Raw genomic sequence first — 26918 nt, forward strand, 5'->3', positions numbered from 1 at the left:
ATTTATTTACAATTTGTGCTCTTGCATTTAAGAATCCAGAAATAAATTGGATGTCAAAGGGACACCAAAAAGGAATCTTTTAATAAGCTACGGGAAGGCCCAGACTGCATATATGAGCTTCATCTTTGAATCCCCAGCACCTCACACCATGCCTGGCAGATAAGAATACTCACTAACTTCATTCATTCATTCAGCATCTATTTATGGAGTACTTACTTTAGGTTAGGTACCATTCTTAAGTAGTTGAGACAAATAGAAGTCTCCCACCTCAAGGAGCTTAGAGTCTAAATGATGGGAGATCAGCCAATTCATCAGAGATACAGTATGTTCCACGGTGGGAAGTTCGAAAAAACAAATCAGAAAAGAATAGAGGGTTGGAGGCTTGAGAAATGTTGCGGTTTTACCTGGGGAGGTTGAGGAAGGTCTTACTGAAAATTTGAGCAAGACCCAAGGACAATGAGAGAGTAAGCCATGTGGATATGTGAGGGAAAAGCCTTCTAGGTAGAGGGAACAGCAGATGCAAAGGCCCTGTGGCAGGAGTGTGCCTTGTGTGTTTGAGGATGTCAAAGAGGCTGGAGTGGTTGGTAAAGAATGAATGAGAGGAAGGTAGAAAGAAGTGAGATCCAATAGGTGATGGGGCTGCTGGATCATTGGCTGCGAGGATTCTGGCTTTAACTCTGAGTGAGTCAAAAGCCTTTGGAAGATTTTAGATAGAGAAATTACATGATCAGACTAATTACTGATTGAATGATTAAACATGGCACTGTACACACCACAAATGACTTTACTTTAACATACGTTATTATATTTGATCTTCAGAAGGGCCGTAAGAGGAAAGAAGAACAGGAATTGTTAGCCACATTTTCCAAGGATTACGTTATGGAAATTAACGGCCTGGGCTTTGGAGATACACAGATCTGGGCTTGAATCCTAACCCAGCCACATGAAGATCCAGGACTTTGTGCAAGAGTCAGCCTCAGTTTCCCCATCTCTGCAATGGAGAAAATAACGCTATTGGGAGAGAGGATTGGATACAATTACCAATAGACGTGCCTCATTCAGTGTCCAGCACACTTTTTGCTCAGTAAGTGACATTTGTTGCCACCCTGTCCAGCTGGAGGTGGTTGCAGACATCATCCAACTTTGAGGATCTAAGAGATAGTCTCCAGAAACCCGCGTCAGCATCTGCTGGAGTAAATACAGAGATTCCTGGGCCAATGCCAGATCTCCCGAGTCCTAATTCTGTTGCTTTGGAAGCTCATTTCAACAATTAAGAACTTAAAGCGAATGTATCAATAGAGCAGAGGAGCATGGAGGTTAAGGTAGCTCCGATATAACAACTGAATAAATTACATAGCTCTTCTAGCTACGAAGGAAGGTTCTTAAAATGACATTGTACTTAAAATGAACTCACCATAAAAAAAAAAATCCATTTGCAATCCTCTGATTAGTGTTTCACTTTAAACGGTCAAAATTTAGTTTAAAAGAAACTCTACATCCAAAAGATTATCGTGCTCACGTCAGCATCATGTATACTAAAACTGGAATGACACAGAGAAGATGTGCATGGACCCTGTGCAAAAAGATGATCTGTGTACCATCCAAGTCACCCTGTGGGCTCCCCGGGGCTACAAGCACCACTTACTTGGAGCATCACTGGAAGGACCGCAGGATGTAAAGGAATAATTTGAGCATCATGTCCCGTGCTGACGCTTTCGTCTCGAGGTTAGGGCACGTAAGTAACCGGTTAGCCTAGGGCACAGAAGGGGCAGATGAAGACAGGGTCTGGTTCCTTCCAGGAAGGCTGAAAATAGACACGTTGGTGCCACGCTCTGGAACATTTACACAAGGCAGGAAGCCTCACTGCGCCCAGGACTACTTTTGCCTTAGGGAGACCCGGCAACCGGTTCAAGTGGTTGTCAAGCTGTAGGGCTTGGAGTCTACAAAAAAGAACAGACCTGCAGAGGTTAAGATTTACGCTCTAGGACTGTAGGAGCACTACTTCGAACACACAGTTCACGTGGATTCTTGGCGGACTCCTCCTGGCTTCTATTGCTGTTTCTTTGCCTTCTTGGGCTAAAGTCACTCAAGTATTTATGAAAAGGGAGCCTCACGTGTGGCTGAGGTCCAGCACAGCCCAGGGCAATCAACTTGCAACGCGTCCTCAAATATGCTACGAGACTGACTTGGTTACTAAGTATTTGATTGGAGAGAACCAAATGGAATTACTACCACCGGCAACCATTTATCAAGCACCTGCGTTATCTCATGAGCCACGCTAGAGACTTTTACTGGTAGCTGACGCACAGCATTTCTGTAAAAGGGGGCCTCATGAGCCCCATACTTTTAAGTTCACCCATTTATTTTGAGAGAGAGAAAGAGAGACTGTGTGCGAGCGGGGGAGGGGCCGGGAGCGAGGGGGAGAGAGAATTCCCAGCAGGCTCTCTGTGCCCGCAGACCGTGAGATCATGACCTGAGCCGAAGTCAAGGGTCGGACACTTAACTGAGTCACCCAGGCACCCCAGCCCCATTTGAAGGATGATGAAATCTAGCGAGGTAAAGTAACCTGCTTGAGGTCACACGGAGACTTAGCCACAGGGCTCAGTTCAAATTCCAGCCTGCTTCGTGCCCAAGTCCCATTATGCAGACGTTCAGACACCAGACGAGGTTTTCACGGCAGAGAAGAAGGCAGCAAGGCTCTGCGGAAGGTCACTCTGTCCAGGCATACGTGGAAGCAAAACGTAATGGTGTCCCGGTATTGGCTGAATTAAGAATTAAGAACGATTACGAAACAGAAGTGTGGAAGTGCTAGACGAACCATCTGAGTCCACACCTTACAGAGTGAGGGGGTTATTAATACCGCAAGATAAGGACACACGTCTCTTACAATGAACACTTCTGCCAGCAGGTGATATACCCGCAATGGGTCTCCTAGCATCATGCTACGGTTGTCCCGGGGCTGGGGGGGGGGGGGGGGGGGGTTCTGCACAAGCCACCTGGGGTGGAATTCAGCAAGACGGGACAGAGTGTGGCTAATCTACTCCCCTATCAGCACCTCGCAGTTAATGCCCAGTCGGCTGTCAGCTTCAACTGTGAAGACTAGTCACTAGTCACGCAATCAGGTGAGCTGCAGATGTGAAAATGGTTGAGCAGACCCTTAGTATTCTCAGATGTCACACTTAATAACAAGGATGTGAACACAGGGCTTAAAGATGCCAGCCACCGTTCTAAGCAGTTTTTACATGTGACAGCTCATTTAGCCTCTGAGGACTCTCATCCCCATTTTACAGACAAAGAAACAGAAAAGTAAACTAGCCCAGGATCACACGTCGACTCGGTGGCAGAGCTTGAATTTAAACTAGGACAGGACGGCTTCGCAATTTTCGGTCTCCACGAGTTAGTCTGAAGATACACAGTATGGAGTCATGTGTCATTCTTCAGCGGCATGCCACGACATTCTTTTGCTAAGAGGGGCTTTGTGCAAGAAGCGAGACATTTAGCTAGGGACTGAGCCCAGTTCACTGAGCCATGGCTGAAACCTAGAAAAGTTTTGCTGGTTTCTAGTTAACCTAATGTGGACCTTTCAGGGAAAAATTATATGCCATTGTAGGTGTAATAACTATGATGTTTTTGATTACAAGGAACAAAAATGCCAACTAATAGTAGTTTTAAAACAGAGGCAATTAAGCATTTTCTCATACAATAAGAAGTCTGGAGACAGTGGCTCAAAGATCCTCAGCATGTTGGTGATATCTTCCCTCATGGTCCCAAGATAGTTGCAGCAGTCCCAAGCATCACATCCCCATACCCCCTCATTCCAAAAAGAAAAGAAGGTGAAGGGGGCAAAACAATTCCCTCCTTTCCTGCAGGAAAATTATTTCCTAGACATTGCCCTACTTCCTGTCACATTTCATTAACAGAACTGTGCCATCTGTCAACTCCTAGACCAGTGTTTCTCAACATTTTGGGCCAGATTAATTCTCTCTTGTGAGGGGGCCATCCTGGGCATTGAAGGATGCTTATCAGCATCCCTGACCTCTACCCACTAAGTGCCGGTAACGTATTTCCAGGTATGACAACCCGAAAATGTCTCCAGGAACTGCCAATGTCCTATGGGGATATGAGTGTGTGTGTGTAAACTTGACTGGGTTGAGAAGCATTGCCTTGGATGAATGAGTGGCAAAGAGAAATGGGATAGTCATGACTGGCTTAGACCAATCATAGATCAGCCCCCAAGGCTAAGCACGCTGCTGCCTGAAAAAAGTTCTACCTTAAGGAAAAAGTGTAATGGCCGTGGATTTGGCCATCGTTCCCCATGTTGCTTTTTTGTTTTTAAAATAAATGTTCTTTATTGGAAAGTCCAAGGGGGAGAACTGAGAAGGACATTTTGTCTCTTCTTATAACTAAGAAGGCATTCATGAGGCATATCATTCATGAGGAAGAATCAGGTCATAGAAATGGGAGTTTGGGGGCAGGTGGGTGGCTTAGTCGGTTAAGCTTTCGACTCTTGATCTCAGCTCAGGTGATAATCTTGTGGTGTGTGGGTTCGAGCCCCATGGCTGGCTCTGTGCTGGACAGAGTGGAGCCTCCTTGGGATTCTCTCTCTCTCCCTCTCTCTCTGCCCCTCCCCCACTTGCTCGTGGGTGCACGCTCTGTTTCTCTCTCAAAATAAATAAATAAACTTGAAAAAAAAAAAAAGAAAGAAGTGGGAGTTTCATTGATATCTAATCTGTGGCTTTGGTGGCCACAGGAAAACAATCACGGGTCAGGGTGGACATTCTTCTTTTTATTCAGAAAACTTAACCAAACTGCCTTTCTTTGAGGGTATTCCTCTTTTTTTCTTGCCTCGCCTCTCTTTAAAAAAAAGATAGGGGCGCCTGGGTGGCTCAGGTGGTTGAGCTTCCAACTTTGGCTCAGGTCGTATCTCATGGTCCATGAGTTCGAGCCCCACGTCAGACAGTCTGCTGTCAGCACAGAGCCCGCTTCAGACCTTCTGTTCCCTCTCTCTCTCTCTGCCCCTCCCTACTCTCAATCTTTCTCTCAAAAATAGATAAACATTAAAAAAAAAAAAAAAAAAAAGATGGGCTCTTGGGCGGCTCAGTAAGTTAAGTGTCTGACTCTGGGTTTCAGCTCAGGTCATCATCTCACAGTTAGTGTGTTTGAGGCCCACGGAGGGCTCCATACTGACAGTGCAGAGCCTGCTTGGGATTCTCTCTCTCTCTCTCCCCCTCTCTCTGCTCCCCCGCTTGCTCTCTCTCTCTCTCAAAACAAACAAACAAACAAACAAACAGACAAACCTGTAATTGCCCAGGGATAGATATTTGGTCAACAAGGACTTCAGGTGGAAAATTCCTCTATTTGTTCCTTAGTTACATGCCTTGGACATTTAAAAATAAACACCGGTTAAAGCATAATTGGCCATTTTATTCCCAATGTGAGAACAGCTCCCCTCTTGTAAATATGATTATTGGAGGGTGCGACTCTTAGGGACAATAGCCAACTTGTACAGAGCACTATGGCTGGACGTGAATGAAAGCTGTGTGGTAGGTGGCCGGGCTCCGTGTTGCAGAAGAGCCACAGAAGCCCAGTGACGTACCCCAGTTGCATAGCCAGTAAGAGAAGGGACTAAGCTCTCAGGAAGCTCAGATCTGGGTCCCTTTCTTGTTTTCAAATCACTTTCAAAAACGAAGATTATGGTTGTATCAAGCCAAGGTAAAACCAAAAGAAAACCTATCTTCTTCCATTCTTAGTGCTAAAAGATAGTGAAAAAACAAGTGTGTTTTTTTTAGAAAGCAGTAAAGAAGTGCTACCCTACCCTAAAATACACAGTGTGGACTTTTTAATTCGTGTTTTCGTAAGCAAGAGCCTTTAAAACATAACAGTCATCCCAGTGTTTCCATATTTAGAGCAATCTTTTATATTGTTTTTGCTGTTTAAATTTTTTCTTATTAAACATGTTTACAAAAACGTAGAGAGGGACTTTGATGAAAACCATGGTCGGAAGAATAGTTCTTTAAAACCCAAAGCCACACCTGCAACCCTTTAAATCCAAGCAATGTTTTCTAGCTGAAAGTTCTGAATCGCATCTTCCACATACAGCTGAAAGTTTAAAAATAGATAGTGTGAGGTTAAAATGACCGTGGGCAGTCTACTGGACAGAATTTACCGATGCTTTTCAAACAAACAATTTGAAAAGTTTGGGGTGGTTTTTGTTTGGTGTGTGTGGTGTGTGTGTGCATAATCATAAAATAGATTTTTTTTCATTTCATCTCATTTCATTTTTTCACTATCCTTTAGCAACAAGACACAGAGAACATTGAGAATTCTCAAATGGAACCCAACTTGCATTCTTAAAGAGAAAACCCAGGATCAATATGAAATTACTGATCTTAAGGGCTACAGACTCTGATGAAGGCTGAGAACTAATTATAATAAAAGAAAATTCTGCTAGTTTCATCCCCCGCCCCCAAACCCTGGAGGCATAAAAACTTCAGAAATTGATTCATTTTCCTTCACTCAGATACTTTATAATGATTCAGCAAAACAAAGTTATAAATACTTCAGCACTGAGTAACATTAAATTGGGAGCAGATTTGAACCTATTCCCCAAAGCCAGCTTGCCTCGGAAGTCAGCAGTATTAGGACACGCTTCAGTGGAAAAGTTTATCCCGAATTGATTGGAGCAGAGAAAATAAAATCTGATCCATATATTTTTAAACTCCTACTCTTCATCAGGTGCTCCGTGCATCTCCCCCCGCCCTCACGGCATTTAAAAAAAAAAAAAAAAAAAAAAACCTTTTTCAAAATATTTAATTTGAAAACACAATCAGATTTTGTAGAACTAAAAAAAGAATAACCTTAAGGTGAGTATATATGTATATAGAGCCAATTCTCGCTATTCGGGGTAGTTTTGCTCTATAAAGTCATAGCAAACACTGAATTAGTGAATAGCGAATCATTGCCCCTAAGGGAACTACAGGGCTCTGTTCCTGCGAGCCTTGGCTGTAACATTTTGTTAAGCGATCAACACATAATTTTGTTTTATGTGTGTTTCTGCTTAAAGACATCTTACTTAATATATATTGTTGATTCATTAAATTGAACTTGTGGCCAAGAACACTATAACTCACGTCTGAACGACGTTTATCTAACACACATATTTTCTTCAAAGGCACGCCACGGCCTTATGCTTAGGAATACCAGAAAGCACTTTAGCGCTCTCCTTGCAGGCCACTGTAAACAGCAAAATCGCCATCGAAAAGCACAAAAATGTGGAAAACGTGGTGCTAAGTAGACTGTGAAAAGGACACTTGTTTAGAGTATGAAAGCTGAAACAAGAAGGCAGAGGGTCATCTTCCTTGACCTCAGCTGGGAACGTGCAACACGCATTACGGAGACTCGAAATTTTTGCCGCTGTGCGCGTGTTGGTGCAAAAGGGCTGCCTCGTACTGAATTTGTGGTTGCAAGTAAATTTTAGCAAGCAGGTGACATGACAAATACAGAACGCATGAGAAATGAGGATTCACTGTATGTATAGATATATTTATACATAGATGTATACGTACATACACATATCTTATCTGATGGAGCAAAATATCTGTTCTCTGTTAACTACTGCTAAGTGAAAGGAAGAGAAGCATTCTCTCCACCAGGCCTTTGTATAAAACCCTCTCGTCAGGAGGAAGTGGGCTCTTCAGCCTGGGAAGGTTTGCCAGCAAGGCTGCGGAAGAGACGGCAGGATGGATCTCCTGCCTAAGACACGGAGTCCTTCGAGAGTGGCAGACCAAAACGACTGACTTGGCAGTTTTTAAGGCACATCTAAGGCTTCCAGGTCAGAGACCTACTTACTAGGTGTGTGTACTTGGGCAAAGCCTGTAATTGTTTGATGCCTCAGTTTTCTCAACTATAAAATGGGACTGATTATGGAACACACCTGAGTTGCTGGAAAGATTAAGTGAGATACTCCAGGTAATGATGAAAAAGCACCGATGTTTCTTAGAACAACCAGTCTTTCTTAAGAACAGGATGTGGCAACTCCTGAAGAGGTGCAACGTGTGAAACACACGACCAAGGTATGACGTGTTATTGCCCAAAAAGGCTGATCGACACCCCCAGAGCCAACCAAGGGGGATAGAGGCACAAGTTCAAATTCTCTAGGCTTTGGAGGCAATCAGCGAATCCCAGAAAGGTAGGACAGCTGACTTTGTTTTATTCTTGTTTGTTTGGTTTTGTTTCTACCGAAAGTCAAGGGCATGAAAAAAAGAGGGATAAGGGATCTATTTTAGACTATGAGATGGAAGGGACATAACAATCTAGTGTATTTGCAGATGAACCGATTATAAAAAGACACTTTTGAGACAACTGGGGATAGCTGAATTCTGACTGGCTAGTAAATGGTATTAAATAATTCTTGTTAATTTATTTATTTTTATTTTTTTATTAAAAACAATTTTTTTCACATTTATTTATTTTTGAGAGACAGAGGGAGACAGAGCACAAGCAAGGGGCGGGCAGAGAGAGAGGGAGACACAGAATCTGAAGCAGGCTCCAGTCTCTGAGCTGCCAGCACAGAGCCTGACACAGGGCTTGAACCCACAAACTGTGAGATCATGACCTGAGCTGAAGTCAGTCGCTCAGCTGACCAAGCCACCCAGGCACCCCCCCTCCCCCGAGATCTTTGGAGTGGTCTGTGGGTTCAAAAGTCTTTTTGTAACAATACTAGACAGCTGGAGCCTGCTTTGGATTCTGTATCTCCCCCTCTCTCTGCCCCTCCCCTGCTCATGCTCTGTCTCTCTGTCTCTCTCAAAAATAAACATAAAAAAAAAAAAAAAAATCTAAGACAGAAGTGGCTTACACGGTGGGTTTACAGGCCAGTGCTCACTGACACAATATGAGGGCCCTCTCCCTTGTTGGTTTTCACTGTGTTCTGACTTTGAATTAGTCACTGACATAGGGATCTAGATTTGTCTTCTCTTGAACAATGGGGAGATCCCACAATGCTAGTCCTGTATTCTCTCACGGTAACAACTGGCTGAAGTCACGTCTGGCCTTTTTCGGTGATTCAAGAGCATTCCTATTTGCTACACTCTCCACTATTCCCTGGTGCCCCCTTGGCCAACGCACTGATTCACATCACCTGCCTGGTCTTTGCATTCACGCACACAAACCCAGGCCTGGGGCTCCATCCGTGGCCCTCTGTGACCTGGCTTCTCCTGCCTTGTCTCCATCCCATCCTGAACTTTATGCCCTGGCGATAGGAGATGATGGGAGTTTCCCAGAAGACGGTGTACCTTGGCTCCCTTGGAATGCCCCTTACCTTTTTCTCAGTTCTGCAAAGCCATACTGATGCTTCCATTCCCAGTTCAGATATCACCTCTGCCAGGAGGCCTTCCCTGATGCTTAGGAGTGGGTCAGGATCTCTTTATCTCCTCTAGTTGCTTCTGCCCTCTCTAACCTATGATACTGAGGTGATCGGCCTGCCCAGTTCAGAAACCCTCTCACCTGTGCACGTTCTTTCGTGTACCTTAGCACCTAGCGTCGTGCCGGCTACCTTTACAGGCCGCTGTCATAGACAGTCAAAGACCCTGAGCCCAAATGCCTCCAATGGAGAAGGCCTTGGGAATCCCAGACTGGGCAACTTCTTGGAGTCTACCCCCATTTCTTGGGCCGTTCTTTTCCTTTTCTCCACACATCTGTTCCAAGAGCTCTGGCTGTGAAGAAAAAGGCCCTTTAGCTTGGTCTTATTGGGTACTTTGGGTTTTAGAGAGGAGATAATTTCTTCACAATTAAGTCTTTCTGGTTTCTTGCCTCCGCACTCGTGGATGAGGTCAAGGTGGGAGCGTAGGTGAGTCACTGAGTTACCTCTTAGCCCTGTTGCCTTGTGCGATGGAGGAGACCACTCCTCTGGGAAGGTGCCTCTGGCAATTTTGTGGAGGGGGGCACTAACTCAGAGAAGCCAGCTGGAGGCTAGGACGGATTAACAACTATTTTTACTCACTGTGGCTATTAATAACCACCAGTCATTTAGATATGAAGTGATTAATCACCACTAGGAAGTAGAGACACTCAGTGAGGAATTAAACACCTTGCCCCACGGCCATCCTTGGAATAAGGGCAGGGCACTGTGGTAATCTAATTTAGAGTCTTCTCGATTGTAGGCCAACTCTAGGAGACTCTGGATGATACGATGTTATTAATTACATTGCACAACATCCTCAGAGGGCTTCAAAGGGGAAACTGATAGATGTGTATGTGCTGAGGAAGAGCACCGTTTTTCCCCGGGACAGTGGGAGCTACACGGCTGATCTCATTTCCCTTTTTATGTGAATTGCTAGAAAGCTCAGAGCCGAACTTGTGACTTGCCTGTTGGAGCTTTTATGGATTCATGTTTCGAATAAGCCTCATTCTTAGCGCCTTCCTCTTGTTTTTCTGTCTTTTGGTTTACCTCCGTAACACAAAACCAAATCCTTACCCTACCCTTTCACGAAAGGAATATGAATTCATGTTTAGAAAATGTAGAAAATACAGGACACAAACCTAAAATTAGTAAAAATCAGTCAGTCACATCTGGAGAGAACCACGTTCACGTTCTGGTGGATTTTCTTCCTCCTCCTGCCCCCATTCGTATACACGTGTATTTTACAAAATGAAATCAATACCATATATAGTATTTTAGATCAGTCCTCCTTTGACTTCTTACATTCTATCATGCACATCTTTGGTCTTGTAGATGTCTCATAATTTATTCAACCAGTGTAAGATTGTTGAACTTTGGCCTGTTTCTAAATTTTTTTTCTCTTTTTATTTAAAGAAACGCTTTGGTAAACACTCATAACTGAATCTTTATGCATATGATGATCTTCCAGTTAAAATTCTTAGAAGTTCTAATTGGCTTCTAATGTATGTAATCTGGTTTATTTAATATATCCTGTTGAGCACCCTTACTTTCTGGAACCAGCTGAGGTATAATTAAAGACGGCAAGTCAGGCATGCCTAATCTCCTGTCCTCTGCTCAACAGAACCTTCCATCCACAGACTGGGATTAGCAGTGCACATGCCTTTACATTCAGTTTTCTCTAAGGACTCAGGATACAAAGAATAAGAGATGTTCTCTGCCCCCAAGGGGTTTAAAATCTACTAAGAGAAACAGAAGAACTATAAAAATACCCAAAGTTCCTTTTTTTTTTTTTTAAGTGCTTATTTATCATTGAGAGACAGAGAAAGACAGAGCATGAGCAGGGGAGGGGCAGAGAGGGGGAGACACAGAATCTGAAGCAGGTTCCAGGCTCTGAGCTGTCAGCACAGAGCCTGACACGGGGCTCGAACTCACAAACCATGAGATCATGACCTGAGCCAAAGTCGGACGCTTAACCAACTGAGCCACCCAGGCGCCCCCAAAACACCCAAAGTTCCAAACACAAGATTGGGGAAGAGTTTCTATCAACTGTGACATAAGGTACCTGAAATGTGTCAAAGGCAACAGGTCAAGGGGGCAGGTTGGGACACACGGCAAATATTGACTGTGCCAATGCCGCGCGCGAGCACTGGGGGTGCAGTAGAGACAGAGAGATACAGTCTTTGCCCTCAAGGAGCTCAAGATCTCTAAAAGGTGGATGGGCGAAGGAGGAGGCGTCCTGGAGTACTTAGATCCCTGCAAAACCACACTGGCAAATGTGTTTACGGACAGGACACTCGCAGGATCTTCTGGGAGTTTGGAGCCCAGTCTCTTAAAGGGGAAGAGGGGGTCAAACTAGGCTTCCAAGAGTTCAGGCAAAAGAATGAAAAGAGGAAAGTGTTTCAGTAACAAAGTAGACGTTTTGCAGAGAGAAGTGGACTCAGATCTTTGGACTTTTGTTCCCCCTTAAATTCAGTTACAATTTTGATCCAGTAGAGACATGTCTGTGGATACAAGGAAAACAAAAGTTCCCTGTATCGATTCTTTCTTGAATACATGCAAATACTCCTTTACTTTTCACTTTAATTCAGTAAAAAAGAGAAGAAATGCAATCCACTAAGTCGTTGTTATGACCTACTAGCCTACGATGTGCAGACTGACAGTAGAGGCCCGCACTGGAGGTGGGTTTAGTGTTTGACGAAGCAAAAGTTAAACAGATAGTGACTCCGGCTCAGAGTCTCTGGAGGTCAGGATAAAGGCCCTTGAAAAGCCTCTCTTAAGGTGCAAATGAAAAGCATAAATAGGCTTGCATTGTCTTGGAAAAGAGAAGAAAGAACACCTTTTTGTTCTTTTGAGTGGTTTACCAAAAGCTGCTCCCCTCCTTTGTTATGTAAAGCTGGTGCCTGGAGAGAACTGGCCAGTTTTGTGGAAATGGCTCCCCAATCTCTTTTAGAGAGATCTGGGCTGTTCAGGGTGGCGCTACCAATGACGGGACAGGGCAACGGAGGCCCTAAAATAGTTACCCTGAGGAGAATCATACGAATGATTGAGTTCAACTCAAAGGGTTGAGAATTCACAGAGGTGAGGCGGTTTTGGCATAGTGGTCGATTGACGATCTGAACTCCCTTGGACCCTGCCATCTTAGCACAGTGGTTGTGCTTTGGTGAAAAGTGCCTGGGTACGTGCACGTGAATGGAAAAAAGCTGTAACACTGAAGCCCCAAACAAGGGTTCAAGTGCGCTTCCGCAGGTGCGTGGACCAGTCAGGATGACCCAGTTATTAAGGGCCAAGCGCCACCAGTGGTGGTGTGGAAGCAGTCTTCAATGGCGCCCCCGCGTGTTCACGAGAAGCAATGCCAATGGTACACTGGTGAGCAGAGTTGCTCTGGCCCGTGGAAGAGGGGTGACTCCTTCCCTACTCAGTATAGTTCTGGAGTTCTTGGTGTAAGTGGGGGGATGTTTTAAAAAATGACAGAGCACACCCCGCGGTGAAAACAGAGATTAACTTTAAAAAAGAGTGACTAGATTTGAATCCTGAGTTTGTAAAGCAGTTGGCACCATGTGGAATCACTGTCAGGCTAGGGCCGTCTAACTGAGCCCATGTTCTCGGGTACTTCACCAATGGTTCTCCGAGAGGGCTCCCCTCCCACAAGCATCAGCATCACCCAGGAGCCTGTTACAAATGCAAATTCTCAATCCTTCCTCCCCCAGCACCTACTGAATCAAGAACTCTGAGGGTGGAGCCTGGCAACCCAAGGTTGCACAAGCCCTCTGGTGATTCTGAGGATCCACGGACACCTTTTGCCTGTCCACAGTTCTCCTCCTCCTCTGCCTTTCTCTTCTTTAACCACCCTACCCTGTGCCTTGGCTGGCTCTTGAACTTAAGACAACAGTCGACACCAGTGAGTTGATTAGGACGTTGGGAGAGAGATCGCTGAAGACTCTGCCTAAGGGTGGGGGCTTGGTTTGGTGTTGAAAGCTGCTAGACTTTGACCGGGCAGAGAGCAGACAAGAGGGGAATTTAGGTGGAGGAGAAGGGCAGTGTTAGCAGGGGCAGAAATGGACAAGTTTGGTCCAGGTCAAGCAGGCAGCCCTCGGGGCTGACAGGTGAGCCTTTCCCGGTCCTCCGGGGCAACAAAGTTGCAGAGGTCATTTAGAGTCAGACTGAGGCGGGCCTGAATTCTAGGTTTAGATGCTAATGCTGGATCTAGCAGGCAGTAAGGAGGCATGGGAGGTTTTGAGCAAGGGAGTCCTAACCACACTTAATTAATTCATTAATTAATTTTCGTGGGAGAAAGCAATCTGTAGCTTTGTGTACCAGTCCCTGGGCTACATACACTATCTATCTATCTATCTATCTATCTATCTATCTATCTATCTCTCGCATGCGAATGCACCACCAAGGGAGGGCAGAGAGAGAGGGAGAGAGAAGATCCTGAGCAGTCCCCTTGCAGTCAGCACAAAGCTCCATGAAGGGCTCGAACTCATGAACTGTGAGATCATGACCTGAGCTGAAGTCAGACGCTTAAGGGACTGAGCCACCCAGGTGCCCCTACATACACTCTTATATGCATTCCTCAATTCATCCTTCCAACAGCCCCGTGAGGCATGAATATAATCCTTACTCTCCCTGCCCCCATCATGTTTAGCAATCTTTAATTCCAGTACGAAATTTCAATACAAGCCATTTGCAGAGCTCGGGGCTTGTTCTTTTGAAAACAAGAATGGAGGAACGCCAATGAAATGGTCTTCCCACTTTTCCCTCAAAAAATTTCAAAAAAAGGGTAGATCATGGGACCATGAAAGAGCCTTTTAGTCATAACCACTTTCTCCCCCTACCAATAATCTTATACCAATTTTGTAATCCTCACGCACATTCCTGAATGAACACTTATAGTGTATCTTTGCTTATATACCCATTTAAAAATACTACGCACCAGCTTCTTATAAGGCCAAATGAATCACATTCCTACTGAAGTAGGAACCTACTTCACGACGCATGTCTGGTGATAGAAATGAACTCAAACTCAGCGGCCCTGCTCTGGAACCCATGCCCGTAACCACGCGCATAGTGTTTCTCAAACTTTTCTGGACTGAGTTGCAGAGTCAGAAATATGAATTACTTTGTGACCCAGGACACATGGAGTAGGGAGCGATATTTCACTGTGTCATGTATGCTGATTTTTTTCCTGTTCTGTTTTCTTCTATTTCATTCTTTAAAAGTTTTGTTATGGCTCACTAAATTGATTTCACATCCCACCAAGATTGGGTTACATCCCGTTGCTTGAAAAAAAAAAAAAAAAAGAATATACTACTTTGCAAAGAAAAAGCCCACCAATGTGAAAGGGTAAGCATAGAGGACGGGACAGATGGAACTTAAACACCTAATTGTGGGGAATAGGCAGGAAGTGTTATGGTCAAGCATTTGGAAGAGAGAGAGGAGAAGAGAGAGGGAGGAGACAACTGTTAGGGGTCCAATCACCCTTGAAGACTTCCAAGGAGGAGGAAGACATCGTTCTAAGCCTTGAGAATAAACAGAATTTAGTGAAAAAAGTCAGGGAAGGACATATCTACAAGACACTCCAACAATCTCTAGGCCGTGAGTGATTAGAGTCAGACTTATTCCATCTCGGAATTATCATTTGTGAAATGAGTGTAATAACGGTCATCACCCGAACAAGTCACTTCGGAGCTGGAAGGAAATAGCGCATGGTTCGTGTTTTGCCCCTGGTTGCTTCCTCACTACAGATAAAATGATAGCCGTGTAAATAAGATTTTCTGGCAGCCACATTTAAAAAAGTAAAAACAGGTGAAATTGATTTTAATCGTACATTGCAGCCAATCCAATATATGTAAAATAATATCGTTTCAATACGTGATCCATATAAAAATTATTAATGGGGTATTTTACTTTTTTTTTCATACTGTATCTTTGAAATCTGGCGTATAATATTTATGCTTGAAGTGCCTCTCAGTTTTGATTAGCCACATTTCTGGTGAGTTGCCACACGAGGCTAGTGGCTGCCCTAGTGGATGGCACAGAAGAAGTGCTGCAGAAATATTATTATTTTTTTTCAAAGTTTATTTATTTTGAGAGGGAGAGAGAGCACGCATGTGGGTGAGGGAAGGGCAGAGAGAGAGAGGGAGAGGGAGAGAGAATCCCAAGCAGGCTCCGTATGGTTAGCAACACAGCCCGACACAGGGCTTGAACTTGGGAATCTGTGAGATCATAACCTGAACAGAAACCAAGAGTTGGATACTCAACCTACTGAGCCGTGCAGGCACGCCCAGAAATATTGTTATTGATATAATTATCATCATCGTTGTTATTCAGTGTTGAGTAACAGGATCAAGGTTTGTTTTTTTTTTTTTTTTTTTGTAGGAGAGGATGGTTGTGTAGAGTAGAGCAGAGGAATATCCCATTCTCCTACCTTCCAGAATGCTTGCTGGGATTTCAGCGCAGCTAAGGCCTGGAGCCAGTTACGTCCATGGGTCCTAGAGTGTGGCCAAGAGGGGCCCTTGGTGTGATGTACAGACTGTGTAAGGATCAATGTTTATAATACGACCGTGTTTATACTTATGTTTCTGGTATGAATTAATTACTTATGATATTTAATAAAAACCAGACATCACCTCATTGGTGTTTAAACAAAAACAGTGCTATTCATTTTGTTAATTCTGCTGAGGTCATCTGCTGCTGAGTTCACCGGGTGGTGGGTGGGGGTGGGCAGGCAGCCTACGGGGCCTTGGGCCCCCGAGGATCGGCTTCTCATTCAGGGGCACCTCTGGTGGGCACTAATGAAGAAAGGATAACGGAATCGGGCTGTGGAATCAGGGCCGTGGCTGGGAAAGCCCGTGGGTGTGCACACCCAAGAAAGCGGATGCTAGTATGTGGCTCAGAGTGAGGGTTTGGCGGGTGCTAAGCTCTTTATGATCAGGATCCCATCTACTCCTTCCAACTCCACGGTGAAGCACCCGTTTTACAGGGGAGAAAACCACTACAGCTCAGAAGTTAGACAACTTGCCCAGCTCTGTAATGCTGGAGCCTGTCTCTTTGGAAGGGTGTCTGATGAGACAGTCTCTGCTCTTCCCCAGTTTGGTATGCGGCAACCCCCTCGCCAGACCTTTCTTACCAGAGCCACATTCCCCTTGATGCGGCTGTCTCCTGATTTTGGTGGCTGACTATTAAGTCTGGCATGAAGCCTGGTCCAACTGTTTTCTCCTTGGTGAACAGAAACTATTATCCTAAGCGACGTGAACAGGTGTGAGAGTGCTAGGGAATTCAGGTGCCCCCGCTCTCAGGGAGAGGGAGTGAGAGGTTGGGTTCTGGCCCCTCCCCATTCTGCCAAAGGCCAGTGGCATCTCTGGTGTCAGGAGTGTGAGGGCGAGTCGATTCCATTTTCAGGATGCAGACATCCTATCGCTCGGGGTGCCCCAGCCATACTCTTCTCCCTTTGTTTTCTTGAATTTGCCAAGCTCTTCCCTGTCTCTGTGTCTTTGAGCTCACTCTCTTTTTCCAGCTGGGAATGTCCCCTCTTAATGTCCCCTCTTCTTCCCCAGCCACCTTGCCTGACCACCCCAGATAACCCGCTCTCTATCACCGCACTGAGTTTGGGTCTGGTCATTTATCGCATCCTATTTGTTGGGTTACGTGTTGACTGACTGCCATGGTGATCACGGTAACTGGTAAACTCTGTTAGGGCAGAGAGCACGTCACGTTGGGTTATCCATGAACTCCCCACGCCCGGCACAATGTCTGGCCCCGAAGAGACTCTCAGTAAATATTTTTCACACAAAAGAAGAAATCGGGATAGAAATGCTTCAAGCAAGATTCATGCCCACTCTGTGAACTTGGGTAAATTCCTTCCCTCCCTGGGTCTCAGTTATCTCATCTGTGAAATGGCCTGGAGATGACCTCTGAGCTTTCTTCCAGCTCTGAAATTCCACAGCTCTCTGATCTGACACTGGAGGCTGCCCAGCCCCACCCCGTTCAGTTATTTTGCCTTTTATCGCTGGAGTACTTCCTTAGCAAAGGAGGTGGGGATGTTCTCGTAAACCCTTAATTCCTTTCGGAGCATTGGGCAATTTTCCAATTCTAACAATTGAGTTGGAAACCGGCAAAGTTAACCGAGTTATTGATTCTTGAGTTTTGAGTCTCTGCTGGTGAGACCAAACCCAGAAGCTGGCGGCTTGGTAATCTTTCCTTTTCTTTCTTTCCTTTCCCCCAGCTCCCCCCACCCCTTTCTTCTTCTTCTCTCTCTCTCTCTCTCTCTTTTTTTTCTCTGTAATGTTGTGAGATTACAGGCTAGTCCCTGAATCAACAGTTCTTTCGCTCTATAATAAAGTTGTATTTTCAAATTTTGCTTTTGACTTTAATTGCAGCCAGGCATGAAACGAGAGAACGAGGGTGCTGTTCCAGATGAGTGCACATTCAAAATCATTCAAACTCTACTTGGAAGAGGAGAGGAAAATTAATAATGAGAACAAACAGGCCTTTGGAAACAGGGTCCCCCCCTCCTCCCTTCTTTGTAAAATGGAATCCTTCTCCTAACAGAGTAAATGGTAAAAACACCAGAGCAAACAAACAGGGGGAGGTGCGTATAGAGTTGGTTTTTTTGGTCTGTGCAGACCCAGATAAAATGCAGACGGAACTGTGCACGTGATACAGCCAGATAATTCAACGCTCATTCATTCATTCTTTCATCCGACAAGGGTTCACGGACCAACTATTCTGTGCCAGACATTGGGCTGGCTATGGGAATAACACAGTGAATAAGCCCGATCAAATCTCTATCCTAATACAATAACCTATTCAGGATTATAATTATTGTTATTCATACTTACTATGTGTTTGCCACAGTGTAAGTGCTTTGGATGAAATTTCTCATTTAGTCCTCCCAATACCTTTATGAAGCAGGCACTATTATAAGCCCTATTTTACAGATGAGGAAACCGAGGCACAGGGGCACGAAATGAGTTGTTCCGGATTCCCACGGCTGGAAAGTGGAGAAGCAGGGATGGCTCTAGCCCAGTAGAGCAAGCAGGTGGGTAAGTGGGTGACTTCGAGGTGGTTTCAGACGTGAGAAGAACAAACACGGACAGAGGGTTGTCTTGAGAGGCTGAAGAAGGGTTTGGGCAAGAGAGGGTGGTGAGGCTGGGATCTGAAGGGTGAGAAAGAATGGACAGACAAAGACTGCAGGGCATCTGGAAGAGCTCAGCATATTCTAGAAAACAGAGAAGTAGAAGAAGGGTACAGGAGAAAGGGAGATGAACCTGACAGCATAGACAGGAGGCCGGATCGCAGAAGGTCCGGAAGGCCAGGCTGGGACTTTTATGTCCTGCCCACGGATGAAGGCCCTGAAGTGACAATGTCATATTCACATCTTGGAGGGGTTGCAATGGTTGCAAAGGTTGGAGACAAATCAGTTCCAGGGAGAGCTGATCACAAGGCCGATGGTGAAAAAGAGGAATGTACTGGTTTGAGAGCGTTATGGGACGAGACGGGATTTGGTGATCACTCAAATCTCTATGCTTCAAATCAGGGAGGAGACTTACATCAACAACTTTGGTTGCCTACAACAACTGATGAATCTCCACTTCACTTGTGCTGTACAGACAGGGTTATCTGGGAGAACCAGGGAGCCCTGTATCATTATCTTTCCTCAAAGACCCAAAGCCGATGTGAAGGACGTACCTGCATCCGTGTAACGAGCAGTCTTTGCCATTGTTTCTACTGTTTTTAAGTTTATTTATTTTTGAGACAGAGAGAGACAGAGCATGAACGGGGGAGGGGCAGAGAGAGGGAGACACAGAATCGGAAGCAGGCTCCAGGCTCTGAGCCATCAGCCCAGAGCCCGACGCCGGGCTCGAACTCACGGACCGCGAGATCGTGACCTGAGCTGAAGTCGGACGCTCAACCGACTGAGCCACCCAGGCGCCCCATGTTTCTACTGTTTTTAAAGTCACTCAGATGAGGGCCTCTGCTAATTTATAACAAAGATCTAATGTTTTTCCTTTTACCTGGTGGAACGTAGTTTGGTCCGCCATGTTTAATCTTGCCATGCCTCCCAAGAAGTTCAGGGTGAACTTTATACTCCTAATAAATATATTAGTCTAGGGGCTTGACCTGTATGTTTTCCCTTCTTTAATGTAGATAGTTTTACACCTGTCTTTTTTTTATTTAAAAAAAAAAAATTTTTTTTTCAACGTTTATTTATTTTTGGGACAGAGAGAGACAGAGCATGAACGGGGGAGGGGCAGAGAGAGAGGGAGACACAGAATCGGAAACAGGCTCCAGGCTCTGAGCTGTCAGCACAGAGCCCGACGCGGGGCTCGAACTCACGGACCGCGAGATCGTGACCTGGCTGAAGTCGGACGCTTAACCGACTGTGCCACCCAGGCGCCCCCACCTGTCTTTTTTTTAGAGTCATACGTGGCCTCCAATATTGTTTGGAAGAAGTGATGTATAAAATAATAAATACGGATTGCCTGAGAATGAGCTCCCAGCTTCTATACCAACTCCCTTCTCACCCGTCACGGGTCCTGGCTTCCCCCACTGGACTCACTCTTTCGTGTCAGGGCATCATCTTCACAAGACCCCTGAGAAGCATACGCATATTGTTTCGGAGGCTAACTTTTCTGACTCATGAGTGACGTACAAGTGACTCGTGTACCGAGTGTAGCGTCTGCCACTGAGGAGGGTGTAGGACTTGAGAGGGGTGGGAACTCGGGTAGGGAAATCTTGGTGGAGCTTTGCCGAGTAGGAACACTTTGGAGGCTGGAGCTTTGTGAAGGAGCCCCAGGACAAATCCCAGTGGGAGGCCCCGGAAGGACTATTCCAAAGGAGGGCAAGAGAAGCGGAAGGCCCCAAATCTGGTCCGAGTATGCTTTGTTCAGCGAGCCGCGTTTTCCACCGCTGTGTTGACACAAGGCAAGTAAGTCACGCCTTCCACCGCCTTGAACAGCAAATTCAAAATACAGTAGTCCCCCCTTACCTGGGGGATATACGTGCCAAGTCCCCCCAGTGGATGCCTGAAACCACAGACAGACCCGAACCCTATGTATACTAAGGTTCTTCCTATATGTATACACCTGAGATAAAGTTTAATATGTAAATTAGGCACAGGAAGAGATTGACAAGAGGAAAACAGAAAAATTAAGACCATATACTGTAATAAAAGAGACGGGGATGGGGTCGTTCTCTCTCCACATGTGAGTGTACCATTCTCTCCCTTCTCGTGATGACACGAGATGATCAAGTGCCCCTGTGACAAGATGAAATAAGATGAATGACGTTGGTGTTGTGACCTAGCCTTATGCTCCTAAAGACCTTCTGACGATTTATCAGGAGGATCATCCGCCTCCGCCTGTGGCTGACGGTGGGTAACGGAAACCGCGGAATGCAAAACCGTGGATAAGGGGGGGTCCCTCTACCACGATCAGGTGCCTGCCCCTGTGGAAAGATTCTTAGGAGGCTTGGAAGGAGGTTCCTGCTTTCTCTGGTCCAAAGGTCTTTATTAACATTTCGCGCATTGCATCAAATCATTGCCATTTCAGGAAGTCTCTGCTAAAATGTGAATGTAACAAGGATGAATCTGTAGAAACACAGGCCTGTGAGTTGGAAGGGGTCTGGGAGATAACCCATCGCAACTTTCATGTACGTGATAGCTGGGGAGACTTCTCAGGGAGGCCAAACTAATCAGAGCGAAGTCACTAAGCCGCTGGAGTGGCAAAACCTGGATTAGAACGCAGGTCTCTGGCTTCTGGTAGAAGCTCTTTCTATAACAGGATTAGAGGCCAATCTACATTCAATCCTTTTCCAAAGTGACAGCCGAAGAAAAGGGAACAACGTCCAGGATGAGCAGGTTTTGATATGAAGAGATAAGAGAGACCCATAGTAATTACATGGACCTGCTTATGGAGATTTGAGCCGTTTTTGTGAACAGATGTTGTGTCTGGAGAGAATTGTTCTTTATCCACCCTACGGGATTCCGGTGGGTCCATCTGTAAAAAAAGCCTAAAGTTGCCCCTTCCCCATCTCTCTGTATAGGAGAGAGCACATGACTAAGCCTGGCCAATCAGAGTTTTCCATGCCTGTTTTGTAGCAATTGGGACAAGCAAGGGGCAACCCCCAGATCCAACCAGAGTCCCTCCACGAAATGGGATGTATAGAAGTCTCACTTCCTCTGTATAGACTATTTTGTCTGGAACTGCGAGGGGCCATCTTTCTCATGGCGTGTGAAACACACCGCCTGAGAATAAAGCCAACAGTGAGGAAGCCCAAAACAAGAGTTAAAAAGCAAGAATGAGAAGAAAGCAGGGAGAGGAGTAGGGAGAAACAGACTGAGAGAGAGATGAAGAGACCGAGACAGGGAATCTAAGAGCGAGCAAGCATCTGGAAGAAATAATATGAGTAACTGGATCCAGCCACGCCTGAAGCCAGATGCACTCCAGAACTTAACAGCTTACGGGAGCCAGTAAGTATGTTTTATTTTTTTCTTTTTAAACTAGACTTGAGGTTCTCCTGTTTAACTGTAAAGATACTGTTTATAATATAACCTTCTTAAATATAAATTGTCCCACGTGATTCCCTCAACCACCCTGCAAGACAGATATTATTAGGGTCACCATTTGTAAATGTGGCAAATGAACCTTAGGGATGTTGAGTCATTGGCCTGAGGTTATGGAGCTTTGTGAAAGCAGCCTATATCACTCTTCACTAGAACCTTTCTGCTCACCTGCTAGCCCGCTGTTGTTCACAGGTTTAGGCTGAGCCGCCTGGGTACCAGCCCTGTCCTTCTGTGGCCTGGGGAGGAGCTGGCTGTCCTCTCTGCAGACTGTTTTTCCTAACCTGCTGTGTTCACGCATCATTAGCCGCCCAGAGAATGCCAGCTAGATAAGGTAACCACACTCGGCCACACGAATCTGGGCCTGGACCGCTCACCCAGCAGAGGCGGCTCGCCTCCAGCCCTGTGCCGGGGGAGGCGGCCGCCTCCTCCCCGGGTACCACAGCAAGCCTCCGTGGGAAGTACGGCCACGAGCCACTCTCCTCGTGGCGCAAGCGGTGCGGCCGGAAGTCTGCGGTCAGCACGTGGCAACCCAAATAATACACTTCCCCAGGGTGAGAAAGCCACAACTCAGCACGGAGGAAACAATTCGCCGGAACTCTCTACCTCACGTCTGCCGGGCAGGATGGCCGCAGCTGGGATGCGCGCCATGCCTCCGAGGTTCCCAGGACGTCCTCCCCGGAGAGCCGTGTTAAAAGACAGGTGTGTTGTGACACAAGCTTAAAAGGCCTGGCTGCCCTCGTCTGGTTTATTTCCTCCAGCACCGGGGCTGGATGAGAACCCACAGGCACATGCTTTCACTTCTGGGGCTTCTATCCTTTCCCTCAGAGATCAGGCCAAGTTCTGCACCTCCCTAATGAAGACGCCCAGCCATCTGGGGGGGGGGGGGGGGTGACAGGGTTGTGTCTTTGGATCCGTTCCTCGGATAACTTGGTGCGTCCACCTCGGTTTTTCTTCCCTGCTCCCGGAGAAGGAGCGATCCTGCGAGTCATGTGGTCTCGCACCACAGGAAGAAAAGTCTGGGATTCACCGTTCGTCCGACATTCTGCTGTCTTCTTCCTGAATGCCTTTCGGCTTTACTCTTCTGATTCTTCCTCTCCCATCTGGTTTCTATCTGACCCGAGCAGCTGTTTTTTCCATTTAAAATAACACACTCACCTCTTTCTTCTTTACATGCCGTGTTTTCAGTCTTAAAATGCTTTCTCATATGGACTGAAACAGATTGTTTTGTTTTTCTTCTTCTTCTTCTTCTTCTGCAAGAAAGATGGACCTGTGTTTTGACTTGGTTGTGTGCAAATTCTTCTTCTTTTTTTTTTTTTTTTTTGGTTATGTGCAAATTCTTTAAGCAGACCCACGGAACAACTGCAATGAACGCTCTGCCCCCTTGGTCAGGATGCTATTCCACACACCCACACTCACCGGGCTCAGCGCGCAGGAAGACTTTAAGCCATGACTAATATTAGCAAGGCACAGTATATATAACATGGCCAGTCGTGTATCATAAATATTTACGAAGACCATAGGAACCTCTCTCATAATGCGTTGGATGTCTTTGGAAAATGATGAATAGATGACCTTTTTTCCAAATGACAAAATGCTCTCCCCCCCACCCCATCCCCAAAACCTCTTGAATTTTAAAGATAGCTGGGAAAGCAAAGCCCTGGAATTTTCTCTACTGATTGAAGAGTGGGGCGGAATACTTTGCCATCAGCGATGGAAGAATTTATTCCCATTTTAAGTAATGTTTACACTATCCAGCCACACCATGAGGAATGGAATACAGGGAGACTTTGAACAAGAGTGAGGTTCCATATTCAAGACACTGGCTGTTTAAATGAGAGACAAGGCGCTGGGCTCGGAAGGAGCATCAAATCCTGGCTCTGCTCTCCGCCAGCTTGGTGATCTTTGTGTTCCTGGATTTCCCTTCTTCCTCAGGGTCTTTGCACATGCTGTTCCCTCTGTGTAACACCCTTCCCCTTTTTTTGCATGGTAGTGCCTTCAGTGCTCTGTTTCAATGTCACCTCCTCAGAGAGAGTGCTTCCCTGATCACCCCACCAGCGCAGGCCCAGCCAATTGCCTTGTTTGTTTCCTTCCTTCACTGTGCAGAACCCCAGCTCTTCCATGGCCTTGTTTCTTTGCTTTTATCTGTCTCACCCTCTTGAAGTCTTCATGATGGCAGGAGCTATGGTCTCTCTTCCTTGTAGACAACAAAGAAACAAATAAACAAAAACAACCCAAAACAACCGACTTTATTTATTTATTTAGAGCAGCTTTGGGTTTGCAAAAAATTAAGTGGAAAGTACAAAGACTTCCCACATACCCCATCATGCCCTCTTTTCCCTAAACGCCTCTTGTTATTAACATCTTCCGTTGGCTGGCACATTTGTTACAACTGGTGAGCCAATGTTGATACATTGTTAACTGAAGTTTGGGGCTTGCATCAGGGTTCACCCTGGGTGTTGGATATTCAGCAACTGGCTTTAGTGACAAGTATCTACCACGTTAATATCATACAGCATCGTTTCACTGCCCGAAACCTCCCCTGTAAGGCCACCTCTTCATCCCTCCCTCCTTGCAACACCAGGGAACCGTTGATCTTTTCACTGTCCCCACAGGGTTGCCTTTTGCAAAAATGTCACGTGGCTGGAATGAAACAATATGTAACCTTTTTCAGATTGGCTTCTTGCATTTAGCAGTTCTGTCTCTGCCACATTTTTAATCCTGTGTTCCAGCGTCCCTGAGGTAGGAAGTACCCAGTGAATTTTTATGGAGCAGAGAAATAAACGAGCCTTAAATGGTCCTAATTTGTAAAGTGGTCTACTTCATAGACTTGGGAGGATTCACAAAGGGAACCTATGGGCAGGTTTGCTCGGTGTATGGCTGCTGGTAAGCCCTTAGAGCGGTGGTGGCTATTTTTCATACTCGGGGAGGGGGGGCGGGCATCCTCCTGACGTTAGTGATGCTGGTGTGCATATGGAGTATGTGTAGGGGCTGAGTGTGTGTTTAGGAAACTCAGGGTCTTTTCTAAGCTCTGGCTGGTGACACTACAATTTCTCCATCAGCCTCTCTGTCTGTGGACAGCTGCCCCTTAACATCACAGTGCCTTTGGGAAGTCTTGGTGAGCGGCCGATAGGGTGTCTCTGGCCACTGTTTTCGGTGCAAAATATTTCCACTGCTTGCAATTCTTTTGAGAGATGCTTCTTTTCAAAGCGGTTCTGGGGCTCTGCACGTGAACTGTCCTTAATTCTTTTCTCCTACATGCTGTTTAGTAACCCTAGCTTTTCTGGAAGGAACTCCTCACGTGGTGTTTCCAGCTCTACTTCCTTTTGCCACGAAGTGGAAATTCTGATGGCTTTCCCAGCGAGGACTTGACGAGACTGGCCTGGGTGGAAAAGTGTGACCTGTATGTGTAAAGTCTCCGTATCCTTAAACTCTTCAGTCTTCCGAAGATTTCGTATTGAGGAAGCAACTTCTGAAATGGGAAACTTGTAAAGCATTTCACAAGAGCTCCTATTCCTGGATTGTTTAAAATGCTTTGAGAAATGGAACATTTCTGTGTCCCTTTGAGGCCAAGATAGAAATTGTGTCTTCAGCTCCAATGTTTCGCCTATCTAATGCCATATATCCTGGGCCAGGTGACTTGCATGAATGCTCTGGCGTTTTCTGGACTGTCAGAATTACTACTGTCTTATAAAAATAATGTGCAACTTTTTAGATTTTTTTTTTTTTTAAATGGCTGGGCCAGAACTGGTCACAAAAATGTAAAAGCCTTTGTCATTTTAATCGGAGGAAAAAAAAAAAATCCCTCTTTTTGCTCCAGAAACAGGAAAGTGTGACATTCAAATTAACAGGCTGCAAAATTTTAAAACAAATTTCCTTCATGGAATAAGCTCATAATCTTTATAGGCTATTGGTTTCAATAATTTAAAATGCTACTTGTAGTTTTGGAACTTTAGACATAAATTGGGGCTCTTCTTGGGACTCAGCTTGCCTGAAAGTCAGATGAAACCCAAAGGTGACACCAGCTGGCTAGGAGTCAGAGCAGGGGTTACCAGACACGATTGCCCGTGGGGATCACTGGGGCATGGGGTGCTCATTAAAAATGCAAATGCCACTCCCCACCCGGATTCTGGCTTAATTGTCCGGGTTATGAGATGAAGTTCAAAAGTTTTCATGCATATTTGTACCAGAAATGTGGTGAGTTAGCGCTGTGTAAACTTCTATGTATAGAGCACTATTCTTTCTAAAAAATTTTTTAATGTTTATTTATTTTTGAGAGACAGAGCACAAGTGGGGAAGGAGCAAAGAGAGAGGGAGACACAGAATCCGAAGCAGGCTCCAGGCTCCGAGCTGTCAGCACAGAGCCCGATACGGGGCTTGAACTCGTGGACGGCGAGATCATGACCTGAGCCCAAGTTGGATGCTTAACTGACTGAGCCACCCAGGCGCCCTATACAGAGCACTGTTCTAAGAGCTTTGCATGTATCCATTTACCTAATTCTCATGACACCCCTAGGAAGTGGGTATCTTTATTACCCTTACGTCACAGAGAAAGGACCAATGCAGAGGAGTTCAGCAGCTCACCCAAGTTCACACCTAGCCAGAGCAGAGCTGCCCTCACACTCTACCACCAGAGTCCACGCTTTTCGCCATGGGTGATCGTTGCTTCCTCACTTTGAATCTGGATAGACTCTGTTTTTCAGTTTTTGCCTGAATGAAAATTTACATCTATCTGCACGTAGTTCAGCCACGTTAAATAGAGCCATGTGTTGATTGTATCAAGATGACTAGGCAAATAGACATAGGATCACTTAAAAAGAAATGTACGTAGCCATTAGGATGGTTAATAATAAGCGTTGGAGGGGCGCCTGGCAGTCGGTTAAGCGTCCGACTTCAGCCAGGTCACGATCTTGCGGTCCGTGAGTTCGAGCCCCGCGTCGGGCTCTGGGCTGATGGCTC

General features: G+C 45.7%; 1 long non-coding RNA gene across 1 annotated transcript in view; it reads right to left on the reverse strand.

Annotated features, from left to right (window-relative positions):
- Positions 1 to 1651: 1651 nt before the first annotated feature.
- Positions 1652 to 26918, reverse strand: part of LOC123605835 — a 108468-nt gene continuing 83201 nt past the window's right edge. Inside the window, exon 3 of the long non-coding RNA XR_006715923.1 lies at positions 1652 to 1752. This is a non-coding gene — a long non-coding RNA (uncharacterized LOC123605835). The remainder of the gene's footprint in view (positions 1753 to 26918) is intronic.

Source organism: Leopardus geoffroyi, chromosome A2 (genome assembly GCF_018350155.1).
Source record: "Leopardus geoffroyi isolate Oge1 chromosome A2, O.geoffroyi_Oge1_pat1.0, whole genome shotgun sequence".
Taxonomy (NCBI): Eukaryota; Metazoa; Chordata; class Mammalia; order Carnivora; family Felidae; genus Leopardus; species Leopardus geoffroyi.